A 14,918-nucleotide genomic window follows, 5' to 3' on the forward strand; every position below is an offset into this window, starting at 1 on the left:
AAATATTGGGAAAGCCAAAAACTCTGCTTCACCTCCGTAACATTGATTCATTAATGTTGAATTCTCTCGTAGCTGTTCTATTCCCATATTGTTGCAGTACATTAATAACTACCTTGTATTGTGGATGAATAATCTCAGTTGTTCTCCTGACTGACGTTTGCCCCGTGTATAGCATCCTGCTTTGCGATTGCATTTGTCCCTAACCACCAGAATCCCTCACGTTAACTTTTATCGAGTAGAAAAAAAGTTGGCGTTCATCATCCAGCTTCACTGTGCTAATGTTATGCTAACATAGCTGTGTCGCTGATGTTTAGTTTTCTGTCTTCATTTATGTCAGAAGTGGTAGCAGAGCTGTATGTTTTAATTAGTTTAAAAAATCTCTCAGTCAGAACATGGTGTGTCATGTTTAGGTGGAAACTAGCAAGCTAACTTCCTGTTAACTTCTAACTCCGTTAAATTTAATAACTTCTGTTTTCATGGATGCCTGGTTGTTAAACTTAATTGTTACACCTAGTAAAGCAACAACGCTGATGATTTTATTAAAGATGAAAGAATTTAGACCATTTTTAACTCTCAATGTTCGTTTGACTTTGGGACCTGAAGGGACGGAGTTTTGGACCCAGATTACTCCGCGAAGCTCCTCACTACGGCAGCCGTAATGCTCTGACAATCCATCAAAACTGTTAGGTATTTTAGTACCATGGTAGCATTTACTGGATATTGTTTTATAGTGACATTATGCAGGAAAACTCTGTCATTCAATAAGGCCCCTTTGTTTCAGTGTTTTTCTCTTTGACCCAAGAATTGATGTGTGAGAATCACAGGCTGGTATAAGGTTGAAATACCACAGAGATCACTCCCTCAGCTACATTAGTTTCTTAATCTTTTAGACACCTGTTGAAGGCCAAATGGTTTGTTTCAGATTTCACTAATGAAAGAACTCTTCGTTTTGTGCCTTGAAAATATGTCGCTGAGATAATCACAATTGTAGCTGAACTGATACACTACACAAAGGATGCTTCTTCACCCAAGGGCAGGAAGACGCTGCCTTATCTTGGTCTGTACTGGTTTAAACTGATAAATCTGCTGTCTCATGAATTTTACCCTCTATATAAACTGTTGTACTTGTGAATAAAGTTGAGTCACTTTGGGAAGACAATCTAAAGCAGTCTCTGTTTTCTTGTTCTCCCAAGCTGCTCCCGAGCTCGTACTAACACGCTGAATGGCATGCTTGAATATTACTTGAGAATATATTTGACTGTGTTACAGACTAAGGGACATTCTCTGCTGATAGGTGAAGGTACATTCTCTGCTGATAGACGTCCACGCCTCGGAGGAAGCCGATCCACGGAGTAGGCCCTGGAAACAGTTTCCTTCAATTTTGGTGTCGAGAAGTGGGATCCTGACGAAGGTAGGCACTTGTCTTTTTATTTTATAAGACTGTGTTATGCCTTTCTCAGTGATCCACATAGAAACGGGATACGCTGACGAGGCCTTCTTCAGTGGCCCACATAGTAACAAGTGGGATACACTGAGGAGCCTTATTTAGTGGCCCACATAGAAACACAGGAAGTTGCCTGTTGTTTTGTAAAATAAAAGCAGAAAGGACACAGGAAGTTGCCTGCTGTCATAAACTAAGAAGTTGCTCACCAGCAGAAAGGACACAGGAAGTTGCCTGGGGTCATAAAACGAGAAGTTGCTCGTTAAAAAGTGAGAAGTTGCTCACTAAAAACATAAAATTGCTAGCAAAAAATCAAGTAACCTCAGGTGTGCCACAGCAAAAATAAAACTAACTTAAATCCTTCAAAGCGTCTAAACCCCTCTGGAAATCACTGACCATGGGTCAGAATAATTCAAAGACCTTAGACGGGTCCGATAAAAACTCAAAATTAACTGTAAAACCGAAAAAAATAAAATATAAAATCACAAATAGCGGACCACCACTTGGGTGGGCCTGATTATAGATATATATTATGTCAACGAATCCCAGGTGTGACTGAATCTCAGCTTATTGAAGAAGTAGAGGAACTAGACCCTAAAAATGACCAAGCAGCCAACACCACCTCGTTTTTGTGGATAAACGATGACAAAATCACAGCCTTTTTTCAAAATCTAAAGAAATTTCTGCTCACAATGTCTAGAGATAAAATTGATTTAAATGCAGTAACCATGTGCAAGCAAAAGCCAGATGAATCCATTCTAGTGTTTATGAAACGTTTCACACACTGCTGGACTAATGAGGCATGCATGCCTGAAGGAGGAAATGATCAGATTTTCATAACAACATTCTTAAACAATATTCATCCAGAATATTCACAACTATTGAAGCTGACTGCCACTGATAATCTCTATGACATGAAGATAAAGAACTTTATCACACTTGTCAAAACGAAAGCCGGTGCAGATCTTTTTCCCAACAGCACGAAGGCTAAAAATGTTAGAATGATGTTGAACTTTGATGTTGAAGGCTCAGAGGAAAGTGAAAAAATGATGTATGCAGGGGCCCCGTCCCCTCAACAAGCGCAGCAGGGAGATTTCAGAAGGAGAGATAGGAGTGGAGACGTATGTTTTTATTGTGGAAAAATAGGACACTGGAGGACGGAATGCAAATCAGCAGCAGGTAGATCTCAACCACAGAACACAGGACCAGCTCCTGCCACTAGGCGTAAGCAGAGCTCTTACAGACAAGGTAACTGGCAACGCAGACAGGAATCACATCAAAATAATGGCCCCTTTGCACTTAGGCAGCAACCTTATAATCCACATTTTAATCCCCACCCATATGATAACGAAAGACTGGACCGACAATAGGGAGGCCCAGGTGATGATGAGGGACAGTGTGAAGCACTACACACGATGCTGCATTTGCAATTGTCCCGTAACACAGAAAGCTTGCCCATGTTAGATATAGAGATAGGTGAAAAGACTTATTCCTTTTTAGTTGACAGTGGAGCCACTAAAAGTTCACTGTCTGGAAAATTCTATAGTGGGCCTGTTTCCTCTGTGTGCATCAACACCATGGGAATAAACGGAACTCTAGTGCAATGCCCCAAAACTCATTCTCTAAAAACACGCTGGGGCCCAAAACCAGATGAAATTACATATCATCCATTCATAATTATTCCAAACTCGCCTGTGAATCTATTAGGCAGAGATTTAATGGCAAAAATGAACTTGTGTATTTCATTTAACACAAAGGGTGAAATGTTTGCAGATACTGATAACAGCTATGTTTTCTCTGCCCTATGCACCGACACCATGGAGAAGGAACAGCCTCTGTGTCAGCTGGACGCCTCAGCGGAGAATGAACTCAATATCCATCTGACTGGTATCCCACGTCACACTCTGTGTCAAAAACATGTGCAAACACCGTTACCAGGTAGCCCCATGCCTGGAAGCCACATATTTGTTTCTCTCACACTGTTCAACAACATGATAACTGCTCACACCAGTGAAGGCCAAACAGTGGTTTTGTCACATAACTCAGACATAGGCTATGACATCACTGCACCATGTCAACACCTAGATCTAACCTACCCCATACACTGTACTATCTCTGCTGTCACATTGCCAGCTGAATATCAAAACATGACATTATGGTCAAGAGGTGAGAATGATGTAGGATTTATTGACTGTACACCTTATCATGCTCAGCTGAAAAACAACAAGCCGGTATATGTCAAGCAATATCCCATTTCCGCTGAAAAAGCCGCAGCCTTAGACATCATCATAGGAGATTTATTGACAGCTGGAGTAATAAAGCCCACAGTATCTCCATATAACACTCCTGTCAATCCTGTGCCAAAGCCTAACAAACCTGGCGTATGGCGTTTCACACAAGACTTAAGGCAAGTTAATGCAGTCATTATGCCTCTGCCACCTCTTGTCCCAGATGTTCCCAGCATACTGACATCTATTCCAGCAACAGCTACACATTTTACTGTGGTGGATTTGTGCTCCGCCTTTTTCTCAGTACCTGTGCATGAAGACACACAGCCGATATTTGCTTTTACACATAGAGATAAGCAGTACACATGGACTCGCTTACCCCAAGGCATGGTAGACAGCCCTGCGGCTTTCTCAATGGTAGTACGTGCTACCCTGGACGGCTTCACTCCTCCAGAGGGCTGTACTCTGATCCAGTATGTGGATGACCTCCTCCTCTGTGCTGAAAGTGAAAAACTATGTCAAACTGCTACACACATGCTTCTCCAGCACCTCCAAAAGACTGGCCACAAAGCATCAGCAAAGAAAATGCAGTACTGTCAGACTTCTGTTCAATATTTGGGATTCACACTGTCTCACGGACAACGTTCTATGACTACAGACAGGGTCAAAGCTGTGACCTCTGTCCCTAAGCCCACTACACAGAAAGAAATGCTGTCTTTCCTAGGCATGGTGAACTATTGCAGACAGTGGATACCAGACTGTTCTTTTCATGACCACATTCTGCGTGAATGCTGCAAAAAAGACAAGCCTCCTCGAATACTGTGGTCCACAGAAATGACTGCCTCTTTCAATGCATTACAGGGAGCGCTGACCTCCGCCCCTTGTTTGGGTCTGCCTGACTACCACTTACCGTTCCACCTGTACGTCACAGAGAACGGCACAACCTGTGCAGGTGTATTGGCCCAAGAGCATGGCTGTGGCTACCGTCCAGTAGCCTTCCACTCAAAGGTGCTGCCTGAATTGTTCAGGGAATGCCGGCCTGCCTGAGGGCAGTAGCAGCTTGCTCTATCATGATAAGGGACTGCGAGAAGCTCACACTCTCACATGACACTATTCTACACACCAATCACCAGGTCACGACCATTCTAGCAAACATAACTACACAACACATGACCGCACAACGTCACTCAGGTTATGAAGCTACACTGACTTCAACAGCAAATCTCACTATAAAAGCAAGCAGCACACCCAATTCGCCAGCACACTTACTTATTCGTATGCTGTGTTCTTCTGACCGACAGGATGGTTCAGACGACCCTGACGTTCATGATTGTATGACACGTATACAGGAATCCACAGCACCACGCCCAGACTTAGAGCAGACACCAATCCCAGACTCAGTCATTGTTTATGTGGACGGGTCCTGTTCAAAACCAAATGACAACTTATTTCTTTGTGGCTATTCGGTGGTAACAGTGCCTGACATCATACTAGAGGCTCACTCATTACCATTTCACTCAGCACAAAAAGCAGAGCTCATGGCTTTAATACGCGCCTGTGAGTTACATATGGATAAGCGGGTAACAATTTACACTGATAGCCGTTATGCATTCGGTGTGGTGCATGACTTTGGCACATTGTGGAGACAAAGAGGATTTAGATCTGCTGATGGAAAATCGATCGCTAATTCTGACCTTGTTCAAAGACTTTTGCAGGCTATACAGCTGCCATCGGCAATTGCAGTTGTTAAAACGAAGGGGCACAGCACGGCTGACACAGACGAAGCAGTGGGAAATGCTCTTGCAGACGTAACCGCGAAAGCAGCTGCTGCCTCACAGCAACCACCCAGAAGGGAAGTATTATCTTTGCCTTTACAGCTGCCACTTGTCACGCTCCCAGACTATTTAGAAACAAATGTTGACCTAAAATTCATGCAAGAGCAAGCCTCTGCCTTAGATTACACTTACTGGGAAAGTAATGATTGTACCTTAGATAACAGAGACGGCTTATACAAAAACCTTGAGGGTTTGATTGCCCTCCCATCTTCACTACTGCCAATCCTTGTCCGCCATTTTCACGGTGTGAGTCATGTCGGACAAAGAGGGGTAATAGGAGCAATAAAATCAAGATTTGTAATCAAGAAAACATCACACGCAGTAAAACGCATATTAGCAACCTGTCTAACATGTGCACGAACTAATGTAGGAAAACCAAAAGCAAAACATCAGCATTTACCACAACCAGATTTCCCATTTCATACATTACAAATTGATTTTACACACATGCCAGCACAAGGAAGCATCAAGTACTTACTGGTAATAGTGGACCAATTTAGTAAATGGGTAGAAGCTTACCCAACATCAAAAGAAACTGCAGAAGTAGTCTGTCAAAAGTTGTGCAATGAAATAATACCCAGATTTGGAATACCTCACCAAATTAACAGTGATAGAGGACCTTCATTTACATCAGAAGTAATTCAAAAGTGTGCTAAAACTCTAGCAATAGACTGGAAATATCATGTGCCATACCATCCTCAGAGTTCAGGAGTTGTAGAAAGAATGAATAGGACCATAAAAAATCGCCTGACTAAAGCAATGATAGAAACAGGAATGACCTGGGTCAAATTACTTCCTCAAATCCTCTGCGAGATTAGAATGACTCCATCCGCAGCAACCAAATTATCTCCATTTGAAATAATCATGGGAAGACCGTTTCCAACACCATGGTCAGCCTCCAGAGGGGCACCGCTATTGGAAGGGGACATAGACACTGCATTGTCTGACTATGTTCATAACCTGGTAGAAACACTGAATAATAACTATCAGAAAGTTTGTCTCTCTCAGCCTCTCCCTTCCATAGATCCAACCCATCCGTGGAAACCAGGAGATGCGGGTATTGGTAAAGTCGCTAAAACCAAGGGCACTCGGGGAGGCCGCGTGTTCCAGCCCCCAGACTGTACTTGCAGTGACGAGAACCAGCATCCCAACAGACGGACAACCTCAGTGGATTCATGCCAGCAGGGTTAAGACCAGCCCCACCAAACCACCTAAGGCGTCGGATCAAGTAGATGACGTCTCCGGCGAGCCAGCGCCCGGATTCAATACACCTATAGATGACGACTCAGGCGAGCCAGCGCCCGGATCCAATCCACCTACACACACACAATCACTGATTAACACACAACGCCTGAAAGAGCCAAGACTCAGAAAGCCCTTTGATCCCCCGCCTGAACAACAACAAGGTACTCGAACATCCAGCAGGAACAGAAAGCCTAGAGTACCACACAATGTCTAACCTGATAAAGATAGACTCGTTTCATCCTGATAATGGAGAAAATGAAATGCCCATTGTCATCACACGACGCTTATACGGTGTCTCTCGAACCTGGGACCAGGCCAGGAGACGACTGAAGAACTGTCTTTTTTATATATTTAGGTTATTAATCATATCTACTGCATTAACCTTAGGATTTTTATTTTTTACTATTTCGTATTGTAAAGTGCAACCCTGTTCACATTTCTGCAAGCCACATTTTGCTGACAATACCTCATGCTCCACTTGGCAAGACACCCACCTAGTACACTCGTCACGTTCTCTAAAATCAGTAGAAAGCAACACAGACACCACCAATAAACCATCTTATGCACCCCCTAGAACAGGAACTAACGCCTGGTATGACAATGCCAGAATAGCCGCTCGTGACTTAGGAAACAGTAACTGTTATGTCTGTTCAAAGGGTAATCCAGAACAGGTCATAGTGGGATATCCAATTTCAGGTTTTCCCTTAACAAAGATGCTATTCAAAAATGATAAAAAGGGGCCCTTAACAGTAACCCTGATTGAAGCGGTGCGAGTAGAACTAAGTCCTTTAGATTGTTTACTCATATACACAGGACAAGTCTCTAGTAAGGATGTTAGCATGATTAATGATTCTACCCACCCCTGCAACCAAATGAAGCGCCCCGAAGACCGCACTGAACCTCTTTCGCCCCCAACACAGGTGCGCCATCACCCAAATATCTTGATGACATGCATACACCGACCAAAACTTGAAAACATAAATTATGACACACAAAACTATACGTTCTTTTCTGACTCTCCAGGAGCACGCTGTAACGAAACATGGCTAGCAGCAAGTGTTGACAGGACACAATATAAACATATGTTTTCTTATATATATGCATATATAAGTACGCATTCAGATAACTCAACAATCCTGCATTCGCCCAACACACTAAACGACTCGTACTGGGGAGGCATATTAAAAGGCTTTACAGCTTCGCGCCTGACCAGACCAATCCCACATGCTTATTGGATGTGCAATAATACTCTTAGATTAGCCTTACCTGTTAATTGGACCGGTACCTGCGGTCTAGTAACTTTAGCTCAAGAACTACTGATACAACAAACCTCGGATCTGCCTGTATCCAGCAGACGGACGGAACGCTCCGCTTATTCACATAACGTTTACATAGATGCTATAGGAGTTCCACGCGGGATACCAAATGAATTAAAGGCACAAGGAGAAATATCAGCAGGGTTTGTCTCAATACTACCGTGGATACAGGTAAACAAAAATGTAGGCTGGATCAATTATGTTTATTACAATCAGCAAAGACTTACTAATTTGACCAATACGGCCCTTAAAGCCCTAGGAGAACAGATGTCTGCTGCCTCCTTAATGACCATGCAAAATAGAATGGCCTTAGATATGCTGTTAGCTGAGAAAGGAGGTGTTTGTGCTATGTTTGAAGATGTTTGTTGTACTTTTATTCCCAATAATACCGCCCCTGACGGTTCATTTACACAAGCTATGAATAAACTTGAAGCATTGCAGATAGAACTAAGAGCCAATACAGGTCACGGTCAGTGGCTAGACAAGTGGATGCAGGACACGTTTGGAAAATGGAAGGAACTCATTATAGCCTTTGTAACAGTTGTAGCATGTATTATTTTGTTTTTGATGATTATTGCCTGTTGTGTGATACCCTGTGTACGCTCAATGATAACCCGTATAGCTACCAGTACAGCTACTTCAATGTATTTGCAATTAGCACAAATTGATCCTGAGGATGTGCCAGATGTTACCAATGATGTTCCTGATGTGTATATTGAACATTAGGTTTTGATCTATTACATTTTATGATTTGCTTTTTATATTATGTTATTACATTTGTGATTTTTCCTTTCTATTTGAGTTATTATTTTTAAAAAATAATAAAAGAGGGGAACTGTTAGGTATTTTAGTACCATGGTAGCATTTACTGGATATTGTTTTATAGTGACATTATGCAGGAAAACTCTGTCATTCAATAAGGCCCCTTTGTTTCAGTGTTTTTCTCTTTGACCCAAGAATTGATGTGTGAGAATCACAGGCTGGTATAAGGTTGAAATACCACAGAGATCACTCCCTCAGCTACATTAGTTTCTTAATCTTTTAGACACCTGTTGAAGGCCAAATGGTTTGTTTCAGATTTCACTAATGAAAGAACTCTTCGTTTTGTGCCTTGAAAATATGTCGCTGAGATAATCACAATTGTAGCTGAACTGATACACTACACAAAGGATGCTTCTTCACCCAAGGGCAGGAAGACGCTGCCTTATCTTGGTCTGTACTGGTTTAAACTGATAAATCTGCTGTCTCATGAATTTTACCCTCTATATAAACTGTTGTACTTGTGAATAAAGTTGAGTCACTTTGGGAAGACAATCTAAAGCAGTCTCTGTTTTCTTGTTCTCCCAAGCTGCTCCCGAGCTCGTACTAACACGCTGAATGGCATGCTTGAATATTACTTGAGAATATATTTGACTGTGTTACAGACTAAGGGACATTCTCTGCTGATAGGTGAAGGTACATTCTCTGCTGATAGACGTCCACGCCTCGGAGGAAGCCGATCCACGGAGTAGGCCCTGGAAACAGTTTCCTTCAAAAACATTTTTGAACAGATTTCTGCACGCCCAAATCGGTTCCAGGTCAGTAAGCACAACCAGAATTCATACATAAGGCACACTCGATTTTTGAGAAAATTAAAGGATTTTAAGTGTGCCTTATAGTGTGGAAAATACGTTATACAGAAGAAAATAATATATCGGGATATATATATCGTTACCACACGTGCTTCAAATTATATCACGATATGGATTTCATGCCATATCTCCCAGCCCTAGTATGAAGTCAGTAAACCAAACCCTCAGAGCCCCAGAGTTTCTCTTTTGATGCTGTAACCCAACAGGACTTTTCCAGCTTCAACACACTCTGTCACACACAGTGCTAAAAACACAGTTATTACAAGAAAGCATGTGGAAAAACAGCTGATCGTAGCCATGGCATATTGTTAAAATAAACACACTTTATCAGCTATTATCATGGTTTCTACCATTCTGAGCACGGACCCATGAGGCAGCCTTCACAGCCAGAAGCTCTTGAAGCCATGAAGCCGGATCAGAGCTAGAATAGTGGCCCACACATCACCGGTAGCGTAAATCAACAAATTAAAGGAAATCAAATTAAACACAAAAAACACAAAAACATCAGAAAGCTGCATACACTTATCACAGACATGAACGTCATGATAATTTGCGACCTTTTATGATTTGTTTGCACATTTCTTTTTCGAGGATCGAATGATTGTACAGCAGACATCAAGAATTTCATGGATAAGCTTTAATTTATCTTGGATTTTGTCCAATCTAATAACAATAATTGTTATGAGGGCTTCTATATCAACTCCAGAACACGGTAACTTATTTACTAAGATGCGTGTGAAAATGTCCTGATTAGACCTCAAAAGGTCCTCGTGGTCAAAGGGTTATATTAACTGTAGCAGAACTGAATTTGAATTTAAGTGTCACGGCTAATGGAAAGCATGGACTCAAGCGCAGAACTCTGGATACAAAGCAGACAGTGCGTTTATTTACAGTGCTCAAATACAGTCTTAAACAAAGAAGGGCAATTGTCCAAAGGTGATTTTCTCCCAATTCCCGAAGGTGGTGCACATGAGTTAGTGATGTGCGATACCACTGATTTCCTTTCCGATCCGATACCAAGTAATATTCAGGGTGGTATCGATGATACTGATACGGTCTTTCACTACTCGGGTTAAACATGATATATAAGTCACTTTGATAACTTCAAAATGTTATTGTTTGGCTTTTTCAGTGTTTTATTTGTTCGTGACTAAATCGGTTTGGCTGAGATTAAAGTTATTAGATTAGATTAAATTAAACTTCATTAATCCCTCGGGAGGGTTCCTTCAGGGTTTTCACACAGCTGAATAAACATCAAACAATAATTAAACAGAAGAGTTTACGTCAGTGCCCGGTTATATATTAGATAGCCAGGAGCAGACGGCAGAGTTTCACTCCACCGAGGGAGCTCGTGACGTACTACCCTACTACTTTCTTTAGACCGCCAAGGTCGGGTCCTCAGGTGGAAGCAGCCTCTGAATTTGGACACCCCCGCTGTTTCCGGGCCGGCCAATAATAATGGTGACATTTAACGTATTTTATCCGATCAATAAACCCTGTAAAATGTATTTATCACCCCCCAACAGCCCTTTTGAATGCCTCCCTAGTATGGCCACAACACCTCACTCTTGGAGCACTTTTTTTGCCACATGTATCGCAAACCACGTCTCAGCTGTTTGTGGAGGTAAAATACGTCCGCACAATTACGCTCAGCCATTGTTGTGAGTGCGCACGCCAAGGGGCTGCGAGACATTTATACAGCCATATTTTGCACATGACTATGAAAGGCGGAAGAGGAAGTAGTTCCTCTGAATGTAGACAATCCGAATGTTATAGTTTCTTTCCACTGTGTTCCTGTTAATGATAAACTACAAATTTACTCTAAATTACTAAAATATCGATATTTTAATGTGAGAATCGATTATAGAACATAAATTACTGGTATCGGAGGAATTGATATTTCAGGATCGATCCGCACATCACTACCAGTGGTGTGCGATACTGCATATTTTGGTATCAATCCGATACCAAGTAAATGCGGGCCAGTATTGCCGATATCAATGCCGATACCGATACTTTTCAATAAATAAGGTGGATACGTCATTGAATTGCTAAGTCTCAATTAATTTTTATAACCTTAAGTGTTTTTTGTGATGGTTCATTTTTTATTATTAAATAGTTAAAACCCAGGACATAATTAGGATAAAGTTTATAATTAAATAGAAAATGCTTTCTTATTGTGGCTGCTCTGCGATGCCACTGCAGGTGAGATGGACTCACCTGTACCGCGTCTATAATCACGCCTGGCTGGCTTAAAACCTGTGCTCTGCTTGTATTGTTGTTAGTGATGTGTACAGCTGGCGAGCTGCAGCCGTTGTACTAATGTACTGTTAGAGAAATCGTGTGATTATTGTAACGGTGGACAGCGCACGGGAAGGACCGGTTCGGGGTGAGCTGGAGGCTGGCGGGACCTGCCAAGCTGGAGACGGAGGTGCGGGGGGGGGGGGTCCTGCCACATCCGAGGGTGCTGTCCGGTCCAGCCTCTCTTCCAACAGAGGCCGGCACGCTGCGTGGTACTGCGCGCCGACCACCTGCTCAGCTGCCTGTGAGCCCCGGCTCACTTCCATGCCTGCTGCCCCGCTGCTGTTTGCCACATGGGTGGCTACCTGGGGCGCCGATGGTCCGGGCCGATTCCCTCGCCTGCTCGCGGAGGGGGCGAGTAGGTTAGGCTCTGTCTCAGGGGCAAAGGGGGTATATGGCGGGGTACGTTCTGAGATGGACTCACTTGCACGGCATCTACAATCATGCCTCGCCGGCTTAAAACCTGTGCTGTGTTCTGTGTTGTTGTTGATTGTGATGTGTACAGCTGGCAGCAGGAGAGCTGGAGCAGAATGTACTGTTACAGCAGCCATGTGATTATTGTAAGAATAAATCATGCTGTGAAGCATGAAAATGCCATCAGGTCTGCCGTGGCGGTTTACTCATTTTATTTTTATTTTTTTAATAAAAAATTTACAATAAATTGTGCAAACCAGTAAACAAATCAAAACAAGTACTGCTGGGAAACTATAATACAAAATTTACAATTAAAATTCTCAACAACAATAACAGCTGATAAAAATATAAATAATATGTAAACAACTTAACAACCCCCAACTTGTCTAAGTCACGTCAAGTGACAGCGCAACATGTCAACACAAGAGGGGGAAGAGGGAGCAAAGTGCGTCTGCTCTGCGCTGACACAGGAGCAGCAAGTCCAGCGACCTTTGCCAAAAGCACAGCATTACAAACAAGAGCGGAACTTAAAAGTAAAGAATCGATCTCACCAGCCTAGTATTGATTCGATACCGATGCCAACTTGGTATCGATATAATCGATATTTGGATCGATCTGCCCACCACTAATCACTACTCTTCAGTGAAAATCCGTGTGTGTTTCTCCTCCCGAGTGATAAAACCAGCGAGCCCTTTTCTCCGCTCTGTACTTCTCCACCTGATGGACGAGCAACAACAACATCTGATGAGAAGGCTAGCCTGACTATGCTAAGTCACAGAATTGCGAGCACACTAAACTACCAAGCTTCAAGTACAATCCAGCGTCGACTGCCGTCTGGTAAATACCTCAGCCCAAGCGAGGAAAGATTAGCAGCAGCTGGGTGGTGTGTTGGCAGCCGAGCGGAGACGCTTCCCGGTCAGGGGTCGGCCATTCTCTCCCGGAGGCGTGGCCAGACCTGGAGAGTAGGGGGGGGGGGAGGGGAGGAGAGGGAGACACACACACAAGCAGGACCGTCCGACCATGACATTAAGCTGATGATGCTGACGTTCATTCCTTGAATTCCAACTGTATATTGTCTAATCTAAAGACACCATAAACAGTGTACTGTCAGTGTATAGAGATGAAAAACAGTTAGGACAACTTATGAAATATCTGCTTACATCTTGTTGAATTCAGTTGTGTGCATCCACAAAGAGCAACAGATCAGCTGATTACAGCCTGTAATTTTGATGATCACTGGGTTTTTATTTGTTTGGTTGTTATGGGAGTCACGTGGGTGCTAGCGGTGACATAAATGGGCGTTGTCAGTCTGTCATTCACTGGTTTTGATTTTGACAGAGAGGAGGGCTGGGTAGCCGTACTTTTTGTTGACCGCTGCACAACATGTTTCGCCTTGTTACATTAGAGCCTGTGACGTTGTAAGAGTCTGAATCAGGAGCCGATGACATTACTCTGTAAACTCTCAAAGCACTTTAATAAACAAACAAACAATTCCACCTCTCGCATTATTGCGTAAAGTTGACAGCGCGTCAGGCAAATAGGCAGGCTTCATCCCCGGCCTCTAGCGACTGTGGAAGTCGGTACAGTGGGTGAATTCAGTAACCTGTGCCGTTTGCCTAGAGGGGGGCAGAGGGAAGAGACCAGTGGATGTCCTCCAGAGGCGGCAGAGGCTGGCCAGTGAAGTCCTGAGCAGTTTTTATCACCCTCTAGAGAGTTTCGCTGTCTGCTGCTGAGCAGGATGCTTTATATTGAGAGTAGAAATGCTCTAATAGATTTGCAGACAGGTGGGGCTTCTTCAGTATTCTGAGGAAATAAAGTCCCTGTTGTGCCTGTTTTATAATAGGAGCACCATTCGTTGTCCATTTAAGGACCTCATTGATGGCAACTCCCAGAAATATAAAGCAAGCACCCCCTCATCCTCCTCACCTCCAGATTCCAGTGGCCTGAGCGCCCCTCTCTGTCGCCTGAAAGCAATGACTACTTTTGGTTTTTTAATATTTAGGGAAAGGTTTTTATAAGAGCACCAATCAGATACTGACTTGATGTCAGATGTTCTTTTTATATTATTATTTTGTGGACATCAGATATCTGATATCAGCAGAGATGGGAAGTAAAAACCTAAAAACATTGAAGGTTAAGCAGTGATTCTTTTTTTCTGTTTAAAATCAAAACTTTGTGAGTTTTTATTTCAAATAATAGCTGATGAGCTTCATCTCCATATTCTACCAGTTGGTGATGGTAATTCATCATCATTTGAATGTACTAATAACAGAGTTGCAGCAACTGAAGATACATAATTTAAACAATTACTCACCACACATTTATTTAACTCAGCTTTTTAACTAAGCATTACTCCATTACCAATTGATTAAATTGTGTATTCTAACTGAGGAAACGTAACTTTTATACTTCTTTAATTGGCGATTCTGTTCTGAGACATTAGAAGTTAGAGACACCAGCAACCATGGTCAATTATCTTCCAGGGGCCGGAGAAGGTGACATTGAGG

At 42.7% G+C, this 14,918-nt stretch overlaps 1 protein-coding gene and 1 long non-coding RNA gene across 6 annotated transcripts in view; one reads left to right on the plus strand and one right to left on the minus strand.

Moving 5' to 3' along the window:
• The window catches only part of LOC101479958 (von Willebrand factor A domain-containing protein 5A), a 34,323-nt gene extending 20,689 nt beyond the window's left edge, over positions 1 to 13,634 (minus strand). For 2 of the 5 annotated variants that reach the window (XM_076892205.1, XM_076892206.1), the window contains exons 1-2: positions 13,572 to 13,634; positions 12,963 to 13,366 (exon numbers count right to left, since the gene is read on the minus strand). The gene's annotated coding sequence lies outside the window, so the exon portion shown is untranslated. The remainder of the gene's footprint in view (positions 1 to 12,962; positions 13,367 to 13,571) is intronic. The other 3 variants (XM_024804884.2, XM_014409428.3, XM_076892204.1) reach the window with 3 other exon arrangements.
• On the plus strand, positions 687 to 9,379 carry LOC143422034 (uncharacterized). Its single transcript, XR_013101632.1, has 2 exons — positions 687 to 3,379; positions 5,375 to 9,379. It is a non-coding gene; the product is annotated as an uncharacterized LOC143422034 (long non-coding RNA).
• Positions 13,635 to 14,918: the final 1,284 nt, after the last annotated feature.

The sequence above is a fragment of the Maylandia zebra genome, linkage group LG14, assembly GCF_041146795.1.
Source record: "Maylandia zebra isolate NMK-2024a linkage group LG14, Mzebra_GT3a, whole genome shotgun sequence".
Lineage (NCBI taxonomy): Eukaryota > Metazoa > Chordata > Actinopteri > Cichliformes > Cichlidae > Maylandia > Maylandia zebra.